The following is a 20,384-nucleotide window of genomic DNA, read 5'->3' on the forward strand; positions in this document are numbered from 1 at the left end:
AAAAAAAAAAAATGCAAAAGTAATCCACGTTGCTGAAAACTCAAAGTGCAGAAATAATAAAAACAGAAAGCAGAAGTCCCTCATTCCCTCAAGATGACTACATTTACAATGTGGTGTAAGTCTGTGCCTTTTCAGAGACTCTGCAGCATGATCAAGAAAGCTAGAGATTGCCCTGTGTGTCTTCTTTTTTTCTTTTTAAATATTTTATTTATTTATTTAACAGAGATAGAGACAGCCAGCGAGAGAGGGAACACAAGCAGGGGGAGTGGGAGAGGAAGAAGCAGGCTCACAGCAGAGGAGCCTGATGTGGGGCTCGATCCCACAACGCCGGGATCACGCCCTGAGCCAAAGGCAGACGCTTAACCACTGTGCCACCCAGGCGCCCCTCCCCTGTGTGTCTTCTACGGTAATTGCTTTTTCACAGAAACACAGACCTTTGCTCTCTTTCTGTGTTAGTAACAGGAATGCCTCATTCTTTTTGAGTCTCTTGATATTCTGCTTTATGACTGTTGCATGACTTATTTAATCAATCGCCTAAGAAAAGACATTTGAATTATTCCTCATTACTCGCTGCTATAAACAATACTTAAGGAAACAGCCTATGTAATATCCTTGCATAATTGTGGGGAGCATTTCTGTGGAAAAACTCCCAGAAGTAAGATTGCCGGATCAAAGAGTATGCACCTTCAAATTGTTAGTAGATATTGCCTTCCCAGAAGGGTGCACCAATTTGCATGCATGTATTTTACATTCGATGTGTATGATTAACTTAACTTTCAAGCAAACTCAACTATAAGCATATTCATAATTTAAATAAGTTTTTGTCAAATCGTCCTGAGCCTGGTGTGTTATGGTGAAAACTCCATGCACTTGGAAAGAATTGTTCTATTGTAGGGTAAAATATGTCAGACGAACAAAACATTACACTTACCCAAGTAATTATGCCCGCATTTGCACAGATTCAAGGTATATATTAAAGGCTTTTAGCTACCATATGGCTCCAGTCCAGAAGCCACAGTGTCTCCTTGATTTTCCCTCTACTTTCAGATTCCCCACATTTGTCAGGAATTCCTTCTATCTAGAAAAAGCATCTAGTAGCCAGGCTCATTTTAGTGTGTGTTGGCTTTATTTGTGACCCTTTTCAGGAGTATTTGCATTTTAGAACTCAGTGCAGAGAAGTTAATTTTTAATGGTATTATTTCTGATTGAAGTGTTAAAGGGCATTTAAACAAATAGAAGGGGAGGTGAAAGTCACTAACGATAACCTCACAGTTGCCTAGAAAACTCCTTCCAGGAAATGAATGGAAGGAGCCACTGCCCACGCTTAGGTGTATCTGGTAGCATAAGTCTGTGGTCCCGGTTGGTAGACTGCCATCGACTTGTAAATATTCTCAATTTCCCTTGGTCGATCCCTAAAATAGTTGCCACCAGCCAACCTTCTCCTTTGCCTGCCCGCCTGTGCCCCCTTCATCCACCTCATTTGCCAGGAATCAGGAGAGGCAGAAGAGCACAGCTAAAAGAGACCCCCACCCCCTTGCTGAGTCCCTGGAAAGCCTGCCCTCTGAGGGCAAGCACTCTCCCTCCGGACTTGACTGCAAATCACCTCCCAGATGCCTTCAAGGCTGAAAGGAAATGAAAAGCAGCTCCATTTCACTAAGACCTGAGGATTCTTTGAATAGGTTAAAGTTTCATTTAGGCCAATCTTCAGGATAATGGGAATGCTTTTCACAATATTATTTTCTTCTCATGAGCACATTTGTATCTCCTTCTTACCCGTCTCTCCCTCCGGTCATAAATTTTGTCAGCTGAGTTCTAGGTAGGCATGAAAACACGTATTTGGTATCATTTGTCTCCCCCATAGGGAGACGGTCACTTCGTATTTCCCTCCCCTCCTTTCCAGCCCAGTAGCTCCCAGGCTGACAACCACGGTCTCCCACTCCTCCCGCTTCAGTAGTGAGAGATAGTAGCGAGCTCTTGCGGGTCAGCTCCGTGAGGGGCCTGGCTGGCAGGGTGTTCGGGGACAGAATAACGAAGACTCTTGTAGAGTGAGTCATGCTGCCCCAGCCCCATTTGGAAAACCAGTATCCTTACTTACGGTTCTAAGTAACTCTTCCATAAGTTCTCTTCTTCGCGAGGAATGAAAAGACCCATCACAAGCATTAGTTCATGAGCACCGACATCAAAAAACATGGTCAGAGTGGCTCCCTATGTTGAATGGGCGCCATCTTATGTTAGTACTACTGAACCCTCTTCTCCTTATTCGGGATGCATGGGTTAGTTGGTACAGAAAATATTCCAGACCCTGATATACAACATCCCTTGAACATCGTTAAGCTGTTAACATCTGTTCATCTATTTATCCAGCACATATTTATGAGCGCCTGCAGGAGGCAGGCCCTGGTTTGGGGCTATGGTGGCAGCAGTCCTATGTCCTGAAAGAGAAACAAGCACGCCCAGGACACGGTCTATTAAAAATATATTTACTTTAGCAAAGCCAGCAGGGGAAAGAATAGCATATCCTTTTCCACGCTTGTAATTATCTAGAGTCACGTTGCGGAATAAGAGAGCTGCAGACCGTGGAGGGGGACCCTGAGCCACAGCCTGCCACTGACCGTTCCACAAAGGCCCAGGCCACGCATCGCCAAAGCCACCAGAGGCTTGGCTGGGCTCTTACGGTGGAGATAAAATATACTGGGGTCCAGCACAACTCAAGGACAGCTTTGAAAATTCTGCTTCCTGGACTGGACGGAGATGAGTAGGTGGGAGATTAAGGATGCTAACAGACTGTTCTACTCCACACCAACCAAGCCTAGTGTGACAGAGGCTGCTAACTACCTCCCGAAATGTATGCTCCTTCTAGAGTGGGAACTTGTTGCTAGCACGTGACTGTCCAAGCACAGATTTATTTCCCAGCACCCTCTGCGTCTAGGTGTGACCTTCTGACTAGGTTTCACCAGGGGAATGTGAATAGAATGATAGGTGTCGTTTTAAGGATTTTCCATCACCTGGAGGCAGAAGACCGCAGATCCACAAGATGGAAGGAAGCCAGGTGTGTGAATTACTGTAAGTAAGAAAGCCCCCCGCTGAGCAGAATTCTACACGTTTCTCCATCATGTAACAGAATGATGGAGAAATAAACTTTTCTTGTGGGAAGCCACTGAAAGTTTGAGGTTTATTTATGATAGCAGTTCATTTTACTCTATCTCATAGAGGGACGGATCTGAACTTACAGAATAAGGGGCAAGCACCTACTCCCTATACTCTGTCTATAGGGAAAAAGCATTTGGAAGTTTTCTGATTCATAACACTGAGAAAGAAACAGTAGTTGGGGAAAAAGTTTGAACACATAGTTAACACACATCAGCGTGAACATGAAACAAGTTCAATGTCTCCAGGAAACGGTTAACTCTCAGTTTCCTTGGCTTCCCATCCTACCTGACTTCTGCAGGTGGGGAGGGGTCCAGAAGCAGGGAGGAGAAAGCCAGATCCTTCTGCAGGCTAATCAGAGGACAGGTGGGCCAGTAACTAACGCCACTGGATCAAGGAGGTTTTGATTGTAGGATCTGGGGGTGGGAGTAAGAAGGAAGAGCGGATCGAGAGCATTCCCAAATAACTACAACGCCGGGCAGAGTGAGGCGCCTGCCTGGATGTCTTCCCAGGGGGAAGATGGCACAGCCCCTTGTAGGACATGGAAGGCTGAGGAGAGGACAGGAGGGCATTGGAGAGTCATTCTGAGGAGGGGCACGATTTTGACAAAGGCTTTCATGGGCAAAAAGGCCCAGTAAGAAAACAGTGATTCTTTAGGAAATGGTTATTCTTTGATGATTCTTACAGATCATTCTCTACAAACCACTCCACCAACTTCCTGATCATTTTCACAAGCCTTACCTCTTCTCGTGTTTGCTTACAACCCTGGGAGGTGAGCCTCGTGTTGGAACAGCCGCGTATCTGTGATAGAGACATGATGCTTGCACATTGTTTCCTTATCTCTTGATTAAAAACTCACGTTCCTTACTGCATGAAGTGTACGTCTTCAAAAAGCCAGTGTCATTATTTAACCATGCTAGCTCAACTGAATCACTACCAACAGGCTCGCTCTATATTTGCCTTTGGTTATGAATTCCTCTGATTTTACATTTCTTGGATCAGATATCAAATATTAATGAACACATGTAAAAAAAACAAGCCAATTATTTCTCATGGGATTGGAAGCCTTTGGAAAACTCTGCTTGATTAATCTAGTCACCATTTCCCCTCTCCAAGGAGCAGCCTTGGCTTTTTTTTTTTTTAATGTTTTTTTATTATATTATGTTAGTCACCATACAGTACATCCCAGGTTTCTGATGCAAAGTTCGATGATTCATTAGTTGCGTATAACACCCAGTGCACCATGCAATACGTGCCCTCCTTACTACCCATCACCAGCCTATCCCATTCCCCCAACCCCCCCACTCTGAAGCCCTCAGTTTGTTTCCCAGAGTCCATAGTCTCTCATGCTTCATTCCCCCTTCTGATTACCCCCCCTTTCTATATCCCTCAGCCTTGGCTCTTAGGTCACGTAACAACTGTAAAATTCGTGGGTCGATAGAAGTGACTATAGCGAAGTTTTATAATCAGGGCTATTAACCCCTTATGGGATACTTTCTAGTCGAAGCTGCTTGAAACTTCAAAGGATCTCATCAGTATCAAGAAGGCTGAGAAAGAAAAAAAAAATACCTTCAGCCTCTGGAAACATTTTTACAGTCAAAGAATAGATTACAAAGCTCTCTTTTTTTATAGCAATATAAATGATATCACAGATGTAAACCTCCCAACTTAAAGAAAGAAAAACTAAAAGTGATTTCATTTTTACATGTTGTCATATTTTAGGCACAGATCATCTTCGTAATAACTTTGTAGTTTATTCTTGTCTTCAATTACTATAATGTTTGTTTCAGGAGATTACTCATCTCGTGAACCAGACATACAACAACATGGCAGAAGCTCAGGCAGGGGTAAGCTCATTGGCACCCATGGCAGTGACAGCACAGAAACGAGGCAAAACCCAGAGCTGGGCTGGCTATTGGCCGTTGGAACCCAGGTCAGCATAGCATAGCACACAGGGACAGGGAGGCAGGAAAAGGCAACGCAGGGGCAGTAGCAAGAAGCTGGAAGTCGAGGTGCCTGGGTGGTACAGCGGTTAAGCGTCTGCCTTCGGCTCAGGGCGTGATCCGGCGTTATGGGATCGAGCCTCACATCAGGCTCCTCCGCTGGGAGCCTGCTTCTTCCTCTCCCACTCCCCCTGCCTGTGTTCCCTCTCTCGCTGGCTGTCTCTATCTCTGTCGAATAAATAAATAAAATCTTTTTAAAAAAAAAAAAAAAGAAGCTGGAAGTCATTCCATGAGAGGCAATTGGTTCAGACAACCCCAGGATCAGAGAAGACTACCTGGTTTTATCCTCTTCCTACCCCATGGTAGCTGTATGACCCTGGAACAGTTACTTAAAACCTTCCCATCCCTCAAGTTGGGGTGATGATAATACCTAAGGTTCTTAGACCAGTCAGCGTATTAGTTGGCTAGGGCCGCCGTAACAGGGAGCCACACACAGGTGGCTTAAACAACAGAATATCTATTGTCTCACGGTTCTGAAACGGTTAGAAAGTAAGAAGTCTGAAGTCAATGTGTTGGCAGTTAGTTTCTTCTGAGAGCTGTGAGTGAAGGCTGTGTCCCAGGCCTCTCTCCTTGGCTTACAGATGGCCGCCTTCTCCCTGTGTGCCTTCACCTCACCTTCCCTCTGCACGTTTCTATCTCTGTGTCCGATTTCCCTTTTTACAAGGACATCAGTCACCTTGGATTAGGGGCCCATCCTACTCCGGTATGACCTCATCTTAACTAATTACATCTGCAAGAAACCCTGTTTTCCAAATGAGATCACGCTCTGAGGTACTGGGGGTTAGAACTTCTACATATAAATTTTGGGAGTGACACAATTCAACCATAACAACCAGTTTGCAAAAAAAAAAAAAAAAAAGTAACTGCTGTTTTGACCCAGGGCCTTTGGGTGTGGCGCCAGCCTCCAGGACAGCTCCGGCTACGTGGTGGCTGACGGAGGAGGGCTCTGCCAAACTGGCATCCTCTAGACCCCATGGCTGTGTGAGATGGTTTCTCCTGAGTCATGCATGTCTAGTTAACTGGTCCCACTGCAGAGTGGAACCCTCCGGTCCAGGACCCAGGGGATTTACGGCATGCTTGAAGGAATTTTTATTTTGTCTTCTAGGTCAGCGGTTCTCAAACTTCATACACCCAGGGAGCTTATTAGAATGGCTGATGCCTGAGCCACACCCAGGAGATTGTGATTCAGCCGAATCCACCTGAACAAGGCCCAGGAATTCATGCTCCTACTTTCTGCTTCCACACCCCAGGCAGGTATCGTTCATCCATTAGAGAACTCAGCCTTGTTGAACCTGGAAATGGTCACAGAATCCTTCTCAACACAGCTCCCCAGGCACCTAACAATAATTGAAGGTGAGATAAACTCAATCTGCTATTCCCGCCTAAGCCTGAGAGCGGCTCTCGGTCTCCTGGGGCGAAGGAGCACGCGGTCTACAAAAGAGTCTGTCCTGTCTGTGCCTGAAAGAAAAGCCGACCTTGGGGCACATTCAGGTTTCTCTTTCTCCCTCTCCTCCCTGCCCCGGGTTTGTGCTGGATGGATGAGACAATACTGAAACATGAGGTCAGACCAACCGTTTTGGGCAAATTAGCCAACCACCTGGAGCCAGTGGCTTGGACCTGGGCAGCAGGATCTTGACACTGGCTAGTTTGTGGCCTAAGGAAATGTCTCTGGGCTTTGATTTCCACATTTGTAAAAGGTGGCATCAGTCTCAATGAGCTATTGTGTCCTTTCTTCAATTAACACAACTGATTTTGAATCCGGAGAGATGAACTACATTGTCCAACATTTCAACCAAATTAAAGCTGGAGACCTCAATGAAGTGGATTCAGCGGGAAAATTAACATTTGAGTGCCTACAATGGGGCTAAAAGCTCTGCCTGTCTTGCCTTCTCTTACTCTTGCCCTACAAGGCATGGAGGTGTTGTTACATCAATTTTTCAGAAGAGAAAACTGGGGCTCTGAGTTGAACTAACTGGCCCAAGATCATACATCCGATTAAAAAAAAAAAGCTCTAGAATTCAAATGTCTTTTGACACCAAACTCCTTTCTTTCCAACATATTTAGTTTCAAAATCCTTTTAAAACATTGCAGAAATAGATTTCAACTTAGGAGAATGTATGAGATTGAGTCACACAGAATTGCCAGTATTCAACTTTTTTGTGTCCGCTAAAGATGACAGCTTCACAAGTTTAACCTCACAGGTGATCCTTGCACACTGGCTGTTCTCGAGTTGACTTACTTTGCTCACGCACCTCCCTCCCACCAGCCAGATGGCCAGGTAAACTCATCCCTGCTGGTCTCTAAGTCCTGGAATGCGGTAAGCTTGGCAGGGCAAGAGTGGCTCTGCCTACTGGAAACGCAAAAATTATGCACCAACAACCACTCTAGAGTAACCACAAAATTGCTCAAACACCTGGCCTGTCTCAACTCACTTGAAATCTGTGTAGGAGATTCAAATACCTGGTCCCACCCAAGCGCACTGCACTGCCTTTCCATATCAGCTCCAAAGCCTCCCTCTGGACGCTTTTATCTTCCCTCCCCTCTGCTCCCCGTCCCTTCATATTGTGGATCAACTTAGCTTCTGTGGAGGCAAGAAAGGACCTTCCCTCTTCAGCTAGAAGAAAAGGACAGGATTTGAACTTGTGATGGAAGTCTTGTTAGAGGGGCGCCTGGGTGCCTCAGTTGGTTAAGTGTCTGCATTCGGCTCAGGTCATGATCCCAGGGTCCTGGGACCGAGCCCTGCATCAGGCTCCTTGCTCGGCGGGGAGTCTGCTTCTTCCTGCCCCTGCTCAAGATCTCTCGCTCTCTCTTTCTCCAAATAAGTAAATAAAAATCTTGTAAAAAAAATAAATAAAGTCTTATTAGAGAGCTGGAAGGAGGTGGGTTGTTTGAACAAGCCCATGCTAGCAACTTCTGGCCTATGACACAGATCTCAGGTTGGTTTGTTGTCTTTTTCATACATTCTCCTATGGAGCCTATGCCGAGTCCCAAAGAATGAAGAGTTTCTTTGAATTCCTTTGAATAATGACTTTTTGTTAGTAGTTTATTTTAGTACTCACTCTGCATTTTCTACATCTTGGAGGACTGGTTGACTTCCAAGACCAAGAGTTGGCAAGAACAGATTCTCCTAGAAATGGGAAGGAAGGAAGAAGATAGGCAGGGCTGTCCTGGAGTAAAAGGGAATAAAGAAACACTTCTTTTAAGCGGAAAGTTCTGAGCCAAGTTTTGAAAGAAATTTTTCCTTTTAATATAAATGGAAGGATAGCATTTATTCACGTTTTGTCAACAGGATAATTTCTGTCACATTGCAAAGTATACAGACATGCTTGAGTTGGCTTGCTGTTACAGCGCTCACATCCAATTAAAACAACCCTCTAGCTTAGACATTAAACAGAGTGCACAATTGATATTCATGAAAGCCTCCCTCGGCATAACCATCTCTCCCTCCTTAGGCATCTCATGGCCTTTGTCATTGGCCATTTCCCGGGCATTTACTGAGCACTGCCCATTTACTGAGCTTTTTCTCTCTCTCTTTTCTCTTTAGAGATAATATGGCATATGCAGGTCAGGTTCATACCTGAACAGCACCATGTACTAGTTCTGTGAACACGAGCAAGTTCTTTACTCTCTACGAGTGTCAGTTTCCCTATGTGGAAAGTAGGAATAGGTCTCACTACCTTGCAGAGTGAGTGAGGGCGTTTGCTAGCGCCACTAACGCCCTGCCGGTTACACAGCAGATACTCAAAATAGGCCAGCTACCATTTTTACTAACAAACCATAAAGCCCTTATGGCAGGGCCTGTGTCACTAACCTCTTTATGCCCTTGGCCCTTCTCCCAGTGTTTGGCACATTAACTACAAACGTTTGTGGTTGCAATGCTCTGGCTGCCACCTGTTGGGATATTTCCACTGTTTCTTTAGACAGGAGTTTTGATGCTTTCACTAAGGAAATTTGCAAGCAGATACTGCATGCAACTTCTTTTTCCCATCATTTACACAGTCACAAAACCACATTCATAGTCTTGCGCTTCCGACTGCTGCTAGTGAGACTTACGTACATTGACTAAGGGGAGAAACAACTTTCCAAAGATTAAGGCAGTGATGAAAAAGCATTCTGATGCTAGAAAGCAAGTTAGGAAAAAAATCTACATGGGACAACAGCTCTGTGGCTGGACATCTGCCACTGTTGCCCGCTGGGCTTGCAGACCAGAAGTGAGGGATGGGAAAATCCCTAACAAATGACTAATATGATTTCTTTCTGTTGGGAACCTATCTTTAATTACTTCTTTTTTTAAAAAAGGGAATATAACGATGAAGTGGGCTGGGGGAGGATGGATAGACATAGCGAAAGGCACAGTGCTGCCTCAGAGAGGGGCAAGAAGGTGAGTGATCGGGGGGGCCTGGGTGGCTCAGTCGGTTAAGCATCCAACTCTTGGTTTTGGCTCAGGTCATGGTCTCAGGGTCCTGGGATAGAGCCCTGCATCAAGTTCCTCGCTCAGTGGGGAGCCTGCTGGAAATTCTCCCTCTCCCTCTCCCTCTGCCTCTTGCCCTCTCCCGCTCTTACTCTGTCTCTCTCTCTCTCTCTCTCTCTCAAATAACCAAGTAAATCTTAAAAAAAAAAAAAAAAAAGGTGAGTGAGCCTGGTTTGAGATTCCCCATGTGTCCAAAATATATGCTCAAGCCAAGTCCTCCCCTCACCTCCCCAGAGACTGGTTAAAACCTGCTTAATCCCCCAGCTGCCCCCGGCCTCTCTTTTGTCCTGCTGAGTAGAGAAGAAGCATTGCTGAAATGAGCCACATGCCAGTGAATAAAAAGAAACACCACCAAGTGACCAGATTGGGAATGAAGGCAGCATCCTCCACCGTCAGTTCCGTCAGTTCCGACGTTCCCTAAAGGAGCAGCAGGTGTAACTGGCCTCATAGACGGCCCCTCCAAGCACCACCCCACCAACGCTACAACTGCAGGTCTGGCTAGGCGAACCCTTTCTGTGGTTCAGGGCTTTGCCATTCTGCAAGCTGTCCAGTTTCTGTTGGAATACATGAACCCCCTAGAAGACTAGTAGCCATTAACACTTGATCAGAATAATGTCTGCATTGGGTGTAAGCCTGCAGTTTTGAGTTGTGTTTTTTTTTTTTTCATGTTTCAAAAGCTTATTCAGTAAGTTCTTAAAGGAACACAATCTGGTATTTACAAAGAGAATGATTATTTTTCTTTCAAGCTAAATTTCTGTGTGTAACTGAGGGAAAATACTGTGTTTACAGTAACCTATGAAACAACTTTCCTTACATAGCTATTTCCAGATTGAATCTTATTATTTAATTCCTGTCTCTTGGGAGATTCCAGAAATCAACGTCCACAAATCTGTTTGGCTTAATAGATAAGAAAAGAAATATCATTGGATTGGGTTTAGGAAATCTGGCTTCTAATATTAGCTGTCCCACAAATAACTGTGTAACACTGGGGAATTTACTTAACCTTTCTGAGCCTACTTCCTTATTTAACAACAAATAGTTATTAAATGCCTATTAGAAGCCAAATAGTTGCTAGACACTAGAGACAGAACTCTGAACATAATGAAGACAGTCCATGCTTTCACAGACTTCAAGTCTGGCCAAGTGAAGGGTTTAGACTACATTACCCCTAAAACCTGAGTTAGCATTCTATGATTTAAATGGGATTATATTCATATATTCTGTGACCTGAGGTTAATGCAACAATGATTTCCAAATGACCTTGAAAAAGCTATAAAGTATTAAATATTTCCCATATGAACATTGGGAAAATAACTTTTAAATCATAAGCAGGTTTTACATATTTATTCGGAAAGTGATTTAACTACGGAATGATGCATTTTTAACATTATGAAATCCAATGTCTTGAAATCATTTTTCCTGCAGTTTCAAAGACTGTCACGTATAATTCCTTACTTCTCAAAGGATTTGGGCCATAACCAGAGGCTCCTCCTAATGGTTCAGAAGGACCCAAAGTTGGGAATCTCATGCAATCTCACCTCCTGAATTTCTCCTTTGTCTGAAAAACCTTTGCCCTCTTCATCTGACTTATTAGGCATTTTTGTTTTTTAACTAAAGTTTTTATTTTGAAACAACTATAGATTCACATGCAGTTGTAAAAAAAAAACAACAACACTGAAAGATCTCCTGTATCTTTTACTCAGGTTTCCTGACATCTTGCTAAGCTGTAGTGTGATATCACAACCAAGCTATTGACCTTGATACAGTCAAAATGAGGAACAATTCTGTCACCAAGTGTCTCTCACTGTTGTCCTTTTATAACCACATCTTCTTCCTTCCCGCCTCCATGCCCTCCGTAACCCCTGACAACACTAATCTGTTTTTCATCTCTGCAATTTTGTCCTTTCGAAAATGTAATATAGATGGAATCATGCAGTATGTAAACTTTTGAGACTGGCTTTTTTCACTCAGCATGATTTCCTGGAGATTTATCCAGGTTGTTGTATACAGCAATAGTTTGGGGCTTGGGCATGTTTTTGTTGTTGTCATCATTGTTACTTGGCTGAGTAGGATTCCGTGGTATGGACACAGCAGTTTCTCTAATCATTCACCCACTGAAGGAGTAGGTTGTTTCCGGTTTGGAGCTATGATAAATAAAGCTGCTATAAACATTTGTGTGCAGGTGTTAGCATGAAGATAACTCTTCAGTTATTTGGGATAAATGCCCAGGAATGCCATTGCTGGCTTGTAGGATTGTTACATGCTTAGTTTTCTAGGAAACTATCAAACTGTTTTCCAGAGTAGCTGCATCATTTTATATTCCTACCAGCAATTTATGAATGATCCATTTTCTCCAAAGCCTCACCGGGATTCGGTATTGCTGATAGTCTTTATTTTAGCAATTCTTGTAGATACCTAATGGTATCTCATTGACGTTTTAACTTGCATTTCCTTAATGGCTAATGATTTTGAACATCTTTGCATATGTGTATCTGCCATCTGTATATTCTCTTTGGTGAAACGTCTTTTCATGTCTTTTGCCCATTTTCTCATTAAATTGTCTGGATTTTCACTGTTGAACTTAGGGAGGGTTTTTGTGTTTTGTTTTGTTTTTTATGTATTCTAGATACAATTCCTTTGGTGAATATGTGATTTGAAATATATTCTCCTAGTCTATAGCTTGTCTTTTCATCTTCTTAACAGAATCACAGAACTGCAGTTTTTAAATTTAATGAAGTCTAATTTACCATGCTTTCCACATCAAGTCTAAGAACTGCTTATCTAGCCCTAGATGCCTACCATATTTTCCTATTTTTTTCTAAAAGCTTTCTAAATTTTAGGTTTTACATTTAATCCATGATCTAAGAAAACTTTTAGACAACAATTGGTCTACTCCACTATAACACCATAAAAAATAAAAAAAAATAAAAAAACTACGGACTCACCCTCACCCATACCAGCAAAAGCTAAGTGGGGAGCTCAGACTTCCATTCTCATCAGGATCTAATGAGGTGCCCCAATACCCTCTCCACATATCAGAGAAGGCCAAGTAGGAAGCCAATATTTTTATCTTTGCCAGTTATGTTTCCTCTCTCGTCTTCTACCAACCACAACTGTGTTAGTGGAGACCAAATAGGGAGCCTGTAGATTTACCCCCATCAGCCAGGAGGTGGCACCTCTCCTCTTCCCCTCTGGGGTGATGTGACGTCAAAGGTGGTCTAATGGAGAGTCAGGACTTTCACCATTATCCACTGGTAATAAGGTCATCCCTACTACAGATCACTGGAGACCATGTAGGGCCCCTGGAACTCCCATCCAGCAGTAATGACAGCCCCCTCCCTCAGGTGTCAGCTGAGGCTGAGTGGGAGACCTGGACCTCTACGTCCACCTGGCAGTAAGGTAAGGCCCTCCTTCCTTGCCAGAATGGTATCAGATAAAGCCTGTTAAAACAGAAAGTTTAAGTAAGATCCAAGGTGTTATAACATAATCTAAAATGTCCAGTTTCAATAGAAAATCACTTGTGATATCAAGAACCAGGAAGATCTCAAACTAAACAAAAAATAAAATAAAACATGCCAACACCAAGCCAACAGAAATATTAGAATTATTTGACAAAGATTTTGAAGCATCCATGGTAAAAATGCACCAAGCAATTTTGAATATCCTTAGAATAAATGAAAAAAATTAAAAACCTTAGCAAAGAAATAGAAGAACCAAATGGAAATTTAGAACTGAAAATTTCTATTGTTCTTTCTCCCAGTTCGCTGTTTCTTTCCTCTGTTTCCTGTGTTTTCCTCCATTATTTCAGTTCTTGAATAACTGAATGTAAGTAACTGAAATGAAATATACAGTGGATGGGTTCAACAGCAGAATGGAAGAGACAAAGGAAAGAATCAGTGAACTGGAAGATAAAATGATAGAAATTAACAAACCTGAACAATAGGGAGGAAATAGACTGGAAAACAAAAAATCAACAGATCCAAATCTACAGGGGAGGAAGGACTGAAATATACACAGTCTCAAGGCCTAAGAGGTTCTGTAAAGGCCGTGGGCATGCCCTTCTATTTCCCCATCAGCTATGTTCTCCTCACTGGTTGGCCAAACAAATTGGTTTAGTCCCTTGGCCTCTCTTTGTCCAGTGGACAAGGTAAAAGAACTAATGAAAGAGAGTAAACAAAGTAAAATAGAGAGAAAACAGAGTATTTTAGCTTTAAGACGGCATCTAGGTTTGGTGGATCAAGTTCACCAAGAAGGAATTGGCATTCGGGAGATATTGTCTCTAAATTCTGTAAATGTTGAGGAGTGTTCCTCACTTTTGCATCCAACCTTTTCAAAGTCCTCTCACGGCTCCCGCTCTAGGAAACCCACGGATTCACCACTCTCAGCAAACTCCCTCAACCACTCCATCGCTGTGACAGCCAGAGTTGCTTGTAAGATGAAGAACAGAAATTGTTAAAGAGAGAAGAGACATTGTATAATAATGGACATTTTCCAGAAGAAATCCACATGTTCTAAAATGTCAGAGCGGCATGAAACAAAGACACACGTCGAATAAATGAAGCCTCCCGTCAGCCAGCACTGCTCTGAGGAACAGGGAGCCTCCAGGCCCGTGCCCCCAACCCCGCGCTATGACGGAAGCTTCAGGGTGGGCCTAGCACACCGACAGAGAGTCTAAGTGGGACTTTTTTTTTTCTTCCTCTTACCAGACACGAGTTCTTTTAGAAAGTAACTGCAGCAACCTACCATTCTTAGATTCTCAAGAGAGTGCGTTTTATAAAGGGATGGGGGAAGGTTTCCCGTATTCTTCACCTCGAAAAAACTTCCTCTCCAAAAGCAGTGGTGTTAGCAAAACTCCCTGTGCGGAACATTTTCTTCTCAACTCTAATTATAGATCTGAAATTCAAGCAAAACGAAAACAAAGAGATTCTGGAGGAGCCTCAAGAAAGTGTCACAAGTTAATATAATGTGACTTCCCCCCCACCCCTCCCCACACCGGTTGCCTTTTTGCTCTCAAGTGCTCATTGAGCAAGGAGGAACTGTGCTAGTTTCATACAGATTCACGTGGACAGACCCTGGCTGAGGAAAATCGTGAGGCAAATTTGTTCTTAGGGGCCCTTCCTTGCTGACTTCCTTGTTTGCAGCCGCCCACAACTTCCCTCATTCCGGTGTTCCATTAACCTCCCATCCACCTCCTTCCCTGGCTTCTCATTGTCTCTGACTCCCACCAGGTAGCCACCCCAGGCACTGTCCCAATTTTTGATGTATCACTCACTCCTCTGCCCTATAAAAATGTTCGCACTGTCTCTCTCTCTCTCTCTCTCTCTCTCTCGCTCCAAGGTACTGTGGTCAGTTAGCCAGCTCATTGGGAAAACCCAGATAAATACATTCTAATTAAGCTGAAACAAGCTCAATGTGTTGCCTCTCCCAGGGCATATGTGTATTAATAGAGTGCAGGTGACTTATCTGCAGGAAACAAACTTCTGAGGATGGAATTTCAGATTTCAGAGGCAGGCCAAGGTGGGAAATATGTGGATGGAGTCCTCAAGGGCCACTTAAAAGGCATTCTCCTGATCTGTTCATGCCTCAAGACTAACGTGGCCTGTTGAGGCCATGGAGAAAGGAAGAGCAATGGACCCAAACTAGTGCCTCCTTTAGGGAAACTCTGAGGTGGTACTGGGGGGGGGGGAGGAGAAATAGGGAAAAAATGAATATGAAGTCAAGAAAAATATTTTCGTGATTTTTCACTTTGTAAGACAACAAAGTAACGAAATCACTGATCATGTTAGACATGAAGGGACTCCTAGAAACCAAACGTTTCCACCGCCCTCATTTTATACCAGAAGGCACTGAAACCAAGAGATCCAAGATTACGGGGAATCGGTGCCAGAGCCAGAAGCAGAACTTGGGTCTACTTGATTCCCAGGGCAGTCCTTCTAGTCCACCATGTTGGTCGTGCCCAGTTTCGTGGACAGTAACTTGACTTCTGTATCTGGTTGGATACCCAGAGATGAGAAAAATAACTTTTCCAAGTTCTTATCCATACTTCTTACATCATCATAATTGAATTTTGGATTTGTTATATTTCAACTCATCCCCTTCTATTTATAGTTAAAGGAGGATTTCTAATCAATGTCAACAAAATTATTGTCTGACAAAGATCAAACTGGAAGAAGAAGTGCAAAGCTAGGTAGATTCTCTAAAAAGCACGTGCGGATGTGATAGCCAGCTGGCTTGGTGACGTGAGATTGGATAATATCCCATTAGCACTGAGAAACTGTGAGTGCAAGTCACATAAAAATGAAATTAGTCTTCCCCATGTGACCGGGGGGGGGGGCAGGGGGAACAACTCACGGCATCAAACAGAGATTGATGACACCAAATCCTCCCCTTTGAACATTAGGTCATGTGCCATCCTGCCCACAAGAGCTCCAGTTGCTGGAGATCTGTGGCTCCTCTGATCTCTGGTCACCAATTATCTCACAGCTGTTTCTTCATCAGAGAAAACACCCCAAGCCCCACTCTGTCTTTAAATGAAGCACAAAGCACACAACTCCGTAGAGGACCAAAAACACCCTAAGGAAATTGTTAGAATAACACAGCCAGTGTTCATCTTCCCGATCACCCCTCCACACCACCGCCCATGTATGCAAAATGTTTTAATGAGGTATGAGAAGCAAACTATCATCTGCAGAACAGACTTCAAGTTATATAGGAATCGGATCTGCAAAAGCCCCAAATCTACTCATTTTCTTTTGCAGGTCTCCTGTGTTCTCGAAGGAGATCTTGTTCATTCTCTGGTCCAGCTACTGCCTGTCTGACATTGTTAAATCATTCATATCTTTTATGGGGAATGTGTCCTCCTTACGACACCCTCTCTCAGTTTCCCATTCATATAACTCAAAAGACAAAAGTTGTACTAACAACTTACTGGAGTTAGGCAGTGCCAGCTGTTGACTTAGCCAAATCTTTTCATGGTTTTTATGGGAATATCTCTAGTCTTATTCTCTCTATTGGGTTCCTCCTTCACTGCTTTATCCCCTCTCAAAACATTGCAATTTCTTGATGAACTAACAGAGATATCCATTTCAAACAATGATTTCTAGGTAGTGTCACCAAATGTTCTAATTTGCCCAGAACACTTCCAGTTCATGGCCATTGTCCCGTCGAATTATTAATAGCACCCTCTGTCATTCAACAAATGTATTCGTTAGAACAAAGTACATGGCCCTCCTACCTATATAGTTGTATGCATGGATATGGAAAGATCTCAGTACTACAATTGTGAAAAATCAAGTTGCCAAGTAGTGTGTAAAGTACAATCTCACTCATCTAAAAAATTCAAATACATGTGCCTGAAAAAATATATATAGAAAACTTAGGAAAGAAACCTGGCTATGGTTCCTTGGAGGAAATAAGAGTCTTGGGTTGAGGGTGGTGAGAGGGATTTTTTTTTCACTTTTTGTCTTTCTATTTGATATGTTTACCATTAGCATGAATTTATTTGCTAATAATAAAAGAATGATCTTTAGGACTGAAGGTTTAGAATTCCCATGATGCAAAGGGGCTGCCAAGGTTTCTCTGCCACAGGGATTATTTTTTCAACTTATTCACCTGCTCAAAATGGTGACAACCAAAAAGTAAGCAGCGACAGCCAGTGCCATGAAATGTATGACTCAGAACCCCCCATCTTGTGTTCCATTTCTTTCTCTTACATGAGCAAGAGAGAAAAAATAAAGGAGATAAAGGAAGACGAATACAGTTCACTGGTAAATCTAGAGAATGATGCCATGGGTGAGCCTGAACCAGGCTCCGGGGTGGCAAACATTAGCTCGGTTTCTGGGGTGACCTGCCTCTGGGGTGACCCCATGCCTAGCCTTCACTTCCCTTTCTCTTCTTGCCTATTTCTCCCCTCAAGACACACATGCATCTTGATTTTTTTTTCTGCCTACAATGACGGAAAGCCCATAATAAAATGCTTAGAACTCACAACTGACTAGAAAATCATGGTCGTCAATTAAGGGGAGGCTCTGCACCTGTGACCCACTGCATCTTCCATCCTCTATCGTGGGAAAACGTCAGGCGCCATCTTCCTGCCGCTGTCAACCTCAGAAAGTCAATAAGTAAAGTTCTCTCCTGTTTGCTTTTGGGGCTGAGTGGAGTACATTTGGTATCTCATCTGCAGACCCCACAAATTGTTGGGTAGCACGTTACTTACAAGAGAGAGCCCCTAAGCTAGAGAGTGGCTAACACAAGTTACTTGGTCCCCTGCTTAATCAGTGAGGCCCCTGTCCCTCTTGTATGCTGCCTTTTCTCCTATTGAAAGTAAGAGAAAAACACTGATGCCAGTCTGTTGAGTGGCTAAGTCAGCCAAGGGGGTTTGGCAGATGATTCCTTTCTGCTCTGTGGCACATCGTTATTTATTTGTGAAAGGTCGCTGGATAGCATCTCCTCATTGAGATCGATGCAGATTGCTTAACACAAATATTGACAAAATGAAATAGAACCAAATGGGGAAAAAAAAACCTCAGGGGATTTTAGGCTTCGATAACCAATTAAAACCTTCCTTTTAAAATTGCATTAAGTACAAAGCATAGCACGAATCAGAAGGAGATCATACCAATGATCTCTCACTGAATGCACCCGGAGCAAAAGAAAATCTTGGCATGAAAATGTAAGTAAAACACCTTAACACCTTTAGCAGGATAGATTTGTTTAAAGAACGTGATATTTTGTCCTCACCACTAGAGTTTGCCCTCAGTCTCCGTTTATATCATTTTTTATATCTAAGATTTTAAATCGAAGTCCAATTGCATGAACGATGAAGGATCGCTGATTCATTCTGATAAAAAAAAAAAAAGAAAAGAAAAAATCAACAAAGAAGATCAATTTAATGGGTGGGAAACTTCACCGCCATGTCCCAAGTGAACTGGGCTCCACGCAGGAAGGCTTTGGGTGTCCTTATTAACCAATTCCCAGTGAATTGGAAGAAAAAAGGAAAGAGCTTCCCTCCTTCCTAATTTTCATTTAGAAAGGCATTTTCTCTTCCCCACCCAAGACACGCAGTAGGAGCTATCATGATCCCAACTTTACAGGTGGATCCGAGGGGAAGGTGAATATGCACCCCAGCAAGGCTTTCCTAACAGAGGCATCCAGACTCTCAACTGCTTTCTTTCCCTGCCTGGGGCCAGACTCACATGCACATATTCCGGGAAGCATCTTGGCACACAATTATGCTGAAAATGAGCAGATTCCTGAGATAGGGAAATTACTATTATATCAATCCGTTACCAGGCACTGCAGTGAGGCCTTTCTCTGCTTAAAGCACCAAATACACCCAGACACCGAGCCAGGTTCTCCCAGGATCCCTGTTGCCCTCTGCTTGTTGGATACAGCTGATCCCTGCAAGCTCCGTTCGGGGGAGCACAGCACCAGGAGAGCACAAGCTGCCATCAACGTTCCTTAGGGTCAATAATCGTTCAGATCGGCTTTTCTCAACTTCAGGCCTCACTCCATAGATTGTGCTGGAGTGTTGGGGGAGGAAAGGCGGCAAAACCTCCCCTAACTCCTGCCTCTGTCAAATGGCGCTGGGAAAGATTGACGCCACTGCAGGCCCGGCTTCCAGCTCTGAACCCAGTGGATAGGAGTGCTCCTCCCGCCCCTCCCCGTGCTCCCCCCCTCAGTCACTCTGAAGTGGCATTGGCCGCTTTCCTGTTCCTCCGACACCTAAAGCTCATTCCCACCTCATGGCCTTTGGGACGCCCTGCCCCCGGGTCTCGTTACGACCGGCGTGTCCTGGTCACGCGCGTCTCCGCGCACGCGGCGTCTTCTTGGGGAGGCCTTCCCTGTTCACCAGTCTGAGTGAACGACCTCCGCTTCTTGGCTTGAGTTTCCCAGAAGGGATGAGGACGCGTGTGCAGGTGATTTGATCAGAGATAAGTCTAATCAAATCAGATTATTTACGGGCACGCTGCCAGTGGAAACCAGCAGGGAGTGGGGGGACACAGAAAAGGACATAGAAGAAGCCATGAAAGGGTATGAATTGAGGCAAAGACCAGCCTTGTCCTGATCCCACAGGAGCTCTGGTGTAAATTAGGCCCGAGGGTCAGTCTGGCTTCCTTGCACCTGGGCTTTCACATTGCTGCCCCAGTCAGTGCTTGGTCAGGCTGGGGAGGGACGCGGGCCTGAACCCCCAGGTACACGCGGCTCTTGTGCCCGCCTGCGCAGTGGCTCCAGCACCCGGAGGCAGACGTTTGAAGGGAGTCACAGGTGCAGGCTGCGCGACGTCATATGCCCTCCGAAGCAGGGGATGGGTGCACACGCCCGTAAATGTGCCCACCACACCCACTCACCCTCCAGCCCATCATTCTCAAAGACACATTCTTGTTTCATTTGCTTGAATGCACTGACCAGGATCTGAGATTGTCTTGTCTATAAACGTGTTCAGGTCTTGTCCGTCTTCCCAATTCAAATAATATCTGCGTAATAGCACAGATGCAACTGTCTTGTTCACTGCCTGCGACCAGGGCTAGAACCAGTACTTGGACACAGAGGCTGCTCAATAAATATTTGTTGAATAAATGAATGAACCAGGCTCATACGCTAGGACCCAGCGGAGGGGCTAGCCCTCGGACCCTGTCCTGGAAGGCAGAGGACAACTGTGACAGAGTGAAATGAGCACAGGATCTGGAGTCAGTAAACTTGGCTTTCATAGTCCTGGGAACTCAGGCAAGTAAAGTCCCTACGTCTCCTTGACCTCTGTTTTC

The 20,384-nt window shown here is 44.1% G+C and overlaps 2 long non-coding RNA genes across 7 annotated transcripts in view; both read right to left on the reverse strand.

Moving 5' to 3' along the window:
- LOC103673304 overlaps positions 1-20,384 on the reverse strand; it is a 92,154-nt gene that overhangs the window by 38,118 nt on the left and 33,652 nt on the right. For 2 of the 6 annotated variants that reach the window (XR_571379.2, XR_571373.2), the window contains one exon: positions 18,075-18,460. The exons of 2 other annotated variants lie outside the window; for them this stretch is intronic. This is a non-coding gene — a long non-coding RNA (uncharacterized LOC103673304). Of the gene's footprint in view, positions 1-4,480; positions 4,695-14,235; positions 14,515-18,074; positions 18,461-20,384 lie in introns of those variants that run through there. 2 more of the 6 variants (XR_571374.2, XR_571376.2) reach the window with 2 other exon arrangements.
- On the reverse strand, positions 3,155-4,037 carry LOC121105237. The gene is made up of 2 exons (XR_005837714.1): positions 3,889-4,037; positions 3,155-3,563 (listed from the first exon to the last, which is right to left on the reverse strand). It is a non-coding gene; the product is annotated as an uncharacterized LOC121105237 (long non-coding RNA).

The sequence above is a fragment of the Ursus maritimus genome, unplaced genomic scaffold (assembly GCF_017311325.1).
Source record: "Ursus maritimus isolate PB19 unplaced genomic scaffold, ASM1731132v1 scaffold_25, whole genome shotgun sequence".
NCBI lineage: Eukaryota > Metazoa > Chordata > Mammalia > Carnivora > Ursidae > Ursus > Ursus maritimus.